Source organism: Schistocerca cancellata, chromosome 7 (assembly GCF_023864275.1).
Source record: "Schistocerca cancellata isolate TAMUIC-IGC-003103 chromosome 7, iqSchCanc2.1, whole genome shotgun sequence".
Lineage (NCBI taxonomy): Eukaryota > Metazoa > Arthropoda > Insecta > Orthoptera > Acrididae > Schistocerca > Schistocerca cancellata.
In genome coordinates, this window is record NC_064632.1 from 312,952,603 (window position 1) to 312,959,611 (window position 7,009).

The window sequence follows — 7,009 nt, forward strand, 5'->3', positions numbered from 1 at the left end:
TATCATGTTTCAGCATTGAGGTCTTCATAGCACACAGCATCAGTGCATCTAAATAATTAATGAATTTGTCAACTACTTTGAACGAAGAAAGGCAGCCGTTGAGCACTCAGTTCTTACAGATGTTCCCACTGATCTCTTTCGTTGCTAGTTAAAATAAACATCGTTTTTATATACCCTTTGGCGATTTCTATTGCGACGAGTGTCGAATAGGTTCCTGGAGTGAATGTATTTTTGTCACTATACGGAAACAGTTTATGCTTATGCTTCATTTAGATCACAAGGAGATGATATCAGCTGATATCAGCTGACGGATGCCTTGTAATGGAGTAAAGTCTTGTTTAACACATCAGTGTTGAATTCCGTACGCGATACGCGATCGGTCTATCTAAATGATTATTGGATTCGGCAACTGTTTTGGACAACGAAATGTAGCTCATGGTGCGCCCACTTCCTACTGACGTCTCCACTGATAACTTTCGTTGTGTGTCAAAACGAACAGTACTTTTTTCTTCATTAGATATTTGTAAAACACCGAGAGAATTTGTGGCTACGCTCAGCAGATATACACCATGTGAAGAGTGCGCACTGTTCGCAGGTGATGAAAACCATTTGCAATAATTTTTTGTTGCTATTGGCACGAGTATAGAGTAGACAGCTGTGGCGAATATACTCTCTTCACTTTACAGAAACAACTAGCATGTGTGTGCTTCACTTGTCACTTAAAACATAAGCAGAATTCGGCAGTTGACGTGACTTTTGTACTGTAGTAAGTGCACATATAAACAGGTCACTTTTATGTCGACTGACTCTGGCCGCGGAAGCCTACGCAATTATAATACGTCAACAGTTTTGAACAAAAAAGAGCAGCTCAGGCCGTTTGCGTTGATAAAAGAGCAACTCAAGCCGTTTGTTGTGATAACTTTCGTTGGGAGTTAAAAAGAACATCGCCTCTTTATATGGTTTACAGAATCAGCTCCCGCACACTATTTCATGACTTTTGCTGCTACTAATATTTAATACATAAATGCGACGAATATGCTGCTGTCACTTTACAGAACAAATAAGTGCTTCTCCTTCATCTGTAAGGAGCATATGTTAACAGCCAACGGAGGTTCTTATTCATTGTATCTGGATCACTAATGAATTAGTCAAGGATTTCGAACAAAGAACAGCTCACTTCCTAGAGATGCTTCATCACTTTCGCTGTAAGTGGAAACGAACATCGCCATCATATGCTTTAGAGATTCGACTAGCCCATGCGAATTCTTAGAGTACACTCAATATAAATCCTTTCGACACAACTGTCATACACTGTGAGGAGAAGAAAACCCTGTTAGGACATTTTCTTTTTTTGTTGCACTGTGAGTGGATGCCTGCGGTGAACAGACTGCGGAAACAATCGGGGCGAGTGCTTCACTTGCAGAGCGATCAGGTGCTGACAGCGCGCTGCCCGCTTTGCACTGCATCAGCTGAAGGGTCTGCCACTCACCAAAGGGGCCCACTCGGCCCGCAGCTGGGGAGCCAGGAAGAGGCGCACTCGCCCAGTGGCAACGCGGGAGCTGCGACTGCACCGCGGCGCGTTCACGGCACTCGTCTATCGCGACTCACTTGTCACCACTGTGCGCTGTCAGCCGCCGGCGCGGACAGCGAGCACGCGCGCACCACAGCAGCTCCGCCACGGCAAACGCGACAGCCGGCCGCCAGTTACACACTGCCGGCTCACCTGGCAGCTGCCAACATGGACGCGCAAGTTCTTTGTGCGGCGGGCCCGCGCGCCTGCGCAACAGACACCCACCACCGCCCCCCACTCCGCGGCCGCGCGCTCCATGCAGATCTTCGGCGGCGGCTCGGCCTTCGGTGCAGACACGCCGCGTTCCTGCTCGCCGTGACTCACGGTGGGGTCGCGCCGGTGCACGCGCACTCGGCGATGGCAGGGGCCGACGCTCGCGCAAGGTAGTTCCGGCCGTTGTTGCGTGCAATGAGTAGGTGCTGGGCCAGGCGTCTGAAGCGTCACCGTGTGTTCGTGGTTTAGATTCGTTTTCAAAAAATATTGTAACTCTGGCGTTTCTGTTCGAGGGAAGAGAGAGGGAGAGGGAGAGACCAACACCGACTCAAAGGAAGGCCTCGGCGCTTGTTCGTGACGTCACGTCAGCTAGGCACGGCGAACGCCAGCTCTGTTGCAGGCATACTCATAATGGTGGTGTCTCCCTCTCTGACACAGGAAAATGTGAAACTATTGGCGGTAGTTGACCAACACACATTGTTCTGAGAGATTTCTGCAATCAATTAATTGTGGAATTCCTTACACTTCGTAACAAATAGTGTACTCCTGAACTTAAATTTCCACCTGTTTTAGGGATTGACATACAAAAACAACTTCATGGTCCAGCAGCAACAGAATTCATGCTTCTTTACCTTATTTGTAAATCTGAGGAAGATACGTTCGTACTGGGTTGCTTTTACAAGAAACTGTGAACATATTCGTGCTCTTCTTTAGGTATCTTAGTTGACTATGGGGTGAGGAGCACTTAATGTTAATGAAATATCTTGCGATTGTACACGTTGGGGGAGGGGGTGGGGCACAGAAGAAGAGGCAAAAGAGAGATACCTGATTTATGAAATAAAATTTTTTTATCTTATAAAGTTTCTCCTTTCAGTTGCAAGAGGAGAATATTTATCTTTTCTAATGAGCATGTTTAAAAAAGTTTAAGCTCAGCAGTATTTTCGATGTATGAAGCTATTTTGTTTCCTGTTTAAAATTCCTTTCGTTGAAAACGACTGTAATCTAATGACTGGAAACAGTTGGACATTTACACATGTAAATTAGTTCACGTTTCCGGTGACAATGTCAAACGAAAATAAATAAATAAATAAAAGAAACGAGTTCATTGTAAGGGCGTTGGCGTAAGTTTCGATAGCAAAATTGATCAAGTAAATATAGTTTCTTGAATGTAAAATTTCCGAAGCTTGCAATGGGGCAAATCATCTTCTCATATGGACCTACGTTTGTTTCGACAGGATTCAGTAATACAGAACTATGATCTTCATTTGTAGCTTTACGATAGTAAGAAAATCTTTCATCTAAATAAAACTACAGAATCCAAAACAATACCAAACAGTTTGTCCAAAAATAAGAGATTTATAGTGATAAGCACGCCCAGGCGTTTCTGCCTGCAACAGACCTGGCGTTGGCAGTGCCTGGGTGACGTGACGTCACGAACAAGCGCCGAGGCCTTCCTTTGAGTCGGTGTTGCTCCTACACGCCTTTCAAATTTTTCTTTTGCTATCTAGAATAGAGGCGCAATCAGGTTGATGAATATTTGTTGATTTCCGAAAAGCATTTGACTCAGTACCACGCCTATGCTTATTGTCAAACTTTCGATCATATGGGATATCAATTGAAATTTATTACTGGCTTGAGGACCTTTTGCTAGGGAGGACGCAGCATGTCATCTTGGACGGAGGGCCATCGTCAGATTTAGAGATATCTTCTGATGTGCCCCAGAGAAGTGTGTTGCTACCCTACCTACACTACTAGCCATTAAAATTGTTACACCAAGAAGAAATGCAGATGATAAACGGGTATTCATTGGACAAATATATTATACTAGAACTAACATGTGATTACATTTTCACGCAATTTGGGTGCATAGATCCTGAGAAATCAATACCCAGAACAACCACCTCTGGCCGTAATAACGGCCTTGATACGCCTGGGCATTGAGCCAAACAGAGCTTGGATGGCGAGTACAGGTACAGCTGTCCATACAGCTTCGACACGATACCACAGTTCATCAACAGTAGTGTCTGGCGTATTGTGTCGAGCCAGTTGCTCGGCCACCATTGACCAGACGTTTTCAATTGGTGAGAGATCTGGAGAATGCGCTGGCCAGGGAAGCAGTCGAACAATTTCTGTATCCAGAAAGGCCCGTACAGGACCTACGACATGCGGTCGTGCATTATCCTGCTGAAATGTAGAGTTTCGCAGGGATCGAATGAAGGGTAGAGCCACGGGTCTTAACACATCTGAAATGTAACGCCCACTGTTAAAAGTGCCGTCAATGCGAACAAGATGTGACCGAGACGTGTAACCGATGACACCCCATACCATCACGCCGGGTGATACGCCAGTATGGCGATGACGAATACACGCTTCTAATGTGCGCCACACTGCCGATGACGAATACACGCTTCTAATGTGCGTTCACCTTGATGTCGCCAAACACGGATGCGACTACCATGATGCTGTAAACAGAACCTGGATTCATCCGAAAGAAATGACGTTTTGCCATTCGTGCACCCAGATTCGTCGTTGAGTACACCATCGCAGGCGCTCCTGTCTGTAATGCAGCGTCAAGGGTAACTGCAGCCATGGTCTCCGAGCTAATAGTCCATGCTGCTGCAAACGTCGTTGAACTGTTCGTGCAGATGGTTGTTGTCTTGCAAGCGTCCCTATTTGTTGACTCGGGGATCGAGACGTGGCTGCACGATCCGTTACAGCCATGAGGATGAGATGGCTGTCATCTCGACTGCTAGTGATACGAGGCCGTTGGGATCCAGCACGGCGTTCCGTATTACCCTCCTGAACCCACCGATTCCATATTCTGCTAACAGTCATTGGATCTCGACCAACGCGAGCAGCAATGTCGCTATACGATAAACCGCAATCGCAATAGTCTACAATCCGACCTTTATCAAAGTCGGAAACGTGATGGCACGCATTTCTCCTCCTTACACGAGGCATCACAACAACGTTTCACCAGGCAACGCCGGTCAACTGGTGTTTGTGTATGAGAAATCGGTTGGAAACTTTCCTTATGTCAGCACGTTGTAGGTGTCGCCATCGGCGCCAACCTTGTGTGAATGCTCTGAAAAGCTAATCATTTGCATATCACAGCATCTTCTTCCTGTCGGTTAAATTTCACGTCTGTAGCACGTCATCTTCGTCGTGTAGCAATTTTAATGGTCAGTAGTGTATTAATGTTGTGTATTAATGACCTAGCAAACAATATTAACGCCAACGTCAGTTTTCTTGCAGATGTTGCACTGTGTCTGCATTAATATTCAGTGAGGTCTTCATAAGAATTTGAAGTGGTGCAAAGACTGGCAACTTGCTTTAAATGTTCAGAAATGTAAAATTGCGCACTTCACAAAAGCAAAAAAACGTAGTATGTTATGACTATATCAAGGGATCACAACTGGAATCAACCAATTCATACGAATACCCTGGCGTAGCACTTTGCAGGGATACGAATGGAATGATTACAGAAGCTCAGCTGTGGGTAAAGCAGGTGGTAGACTGCAGTTTACTCGCAGAATACCGGGGAAGTGCAGTCAGTCTACAAAGGAGACCGCTTACAAATCGCTCGTACGACCCATTCTAGAACATTACTCAAGTATGTACCATCTTCAGGCTCCTAAGTGGTAGAAGAACATGAGAGTACACACAATATCAATCATAGTTTATAACTAAAAATGGAGATAAATTACACCATAACATTACATCATAAAAATATACTGTTGTTACCTATAAAAACAAAATTCATAATGTAACTGATATTGCTCTTTTTTTTTTTTTTGGTAATCCAGTGGAAACATACACCAGTGACTTAATGGACTTGAGGGAAGCCAACACATACAAAGAGTTCCACCAGCAAAGCAAGCCAAGTCACATACATCCCTTACCGGAACATCTAAAAACATGATATATAGAAATAGACTCGTGCTCCACTGATACTACTTTACAGCACTCCAGTCATATTCTTAAGGTCCACGAGACTAGCTTAGGAAATATGCACTTGTTATGTAAGAGACTCTAGACGCAATATCTCCAACCGAAACAATCAAGCATATCACCAAAGCTCCTACTAATTCCAAGAAATCTACTGGAAGTAAAACAATGTCGCCGACATTAATAACATCTACCGTCATTATGTAGCCTCGGCTTTAATCGAAGCATACATGATACATTTCGACGAACTATTGCTGAAGGACATCTCGCGTGGCAAATCTGCTATTTACATGTAACAATTGGCTATAAAGAGTAACCTACTCCAAGTCAATCAGTAAAACCAATAGCCACATATGTACAACTACACATACCGGACCATGAACTTAGAAACGTCCATATGGAAATCCAGCAGAATAAAACCAAAACACGTACGTATTAACACACAAGGACAAGTCTATGAACTCCGAAGATTCCATAAGAATGGGAACCCAGGCAATGGCTTACGCAAACGTGACAAACGCCGAGAGCGCTCATATACTTCCTAGACGAAACATAATTTGTACGGTAGCTTCAAACTCTGCACACCTAAACTACACTGCGGCAGCGGTACATCAGTGCAAAACCAAACTGTGCACCCAAAAGGTGCTTCGTGCAGAGCGTTAATTGTTACATGTAAACGTCAGATTTTCACACGAGATGTTCTTCGGCAGTAGTTCGTCGACATGTATCAAATGGCTCTGAGCAGTATGGGACTTAACATCTGAGGTCATCAGTCCCCTAGAACTTAGAACTAATTAAACCTAACTAATCTAAGGACATCACACACACCCATGACCGAGGCAGGATTCGAACCTGCGACCGTAGCGGTCGCGCTGTTCCAGACTGAAGCTCCTAGAACTGCTCGGCCACAGCGGCCGGAATGTATCATGTCTGCTACTTTTAACACTATGGCTACATACTGATTGTGGATGTTATACTAATGTTGGCAACATTGTTTCACGTTCCGTAGATTTCTTGGAATTAGTAGGAACTTTGGTGACACTGTTTGCAGGGTCTCTTACATACACAAATTACACATCTGCTAAACTAGTCTCGTGGATCTTAGCAATGTGACTGGGTTGCTGTAGAATAATATCAGTGGAGCACATATCTGTTCATATATTTCCGGTGAGGGATATACGTGACTTCCGTCAATTTGCTAGTATAACTGTTTGTATGTGTGGGTTTCCCTCAGGTCCATTAAGTCACGGGTGTATGTTTCTATTGGATTATTAAAAA

At 44.4% G+C, this 7,009-nt stretch overlaps 1 protein-coding gene across 1 annotated transcript in view; it reads right to left on the reverse strand.

The window, feature by feature from the left end:
• Positions 1-1,730, reverse strand: part of LOC126092010 (ATP-binding cassette sub-family G member 4-like) — a 486,217-nt gene extending 484,487 nt beyond the window's left edge. Inside the window, exon 1 of the mRNA XM_049907390.1 lies at positions 1,490-1,730. The gene's annotated coding sequence lies outside the window, so the exon portion shown is untranslated. The remainder of the gene's footprint in view (positions 1-1,489) is intronic.
• Positions 1,731-7,009: the final 5,279 nt, after the last annotated feature.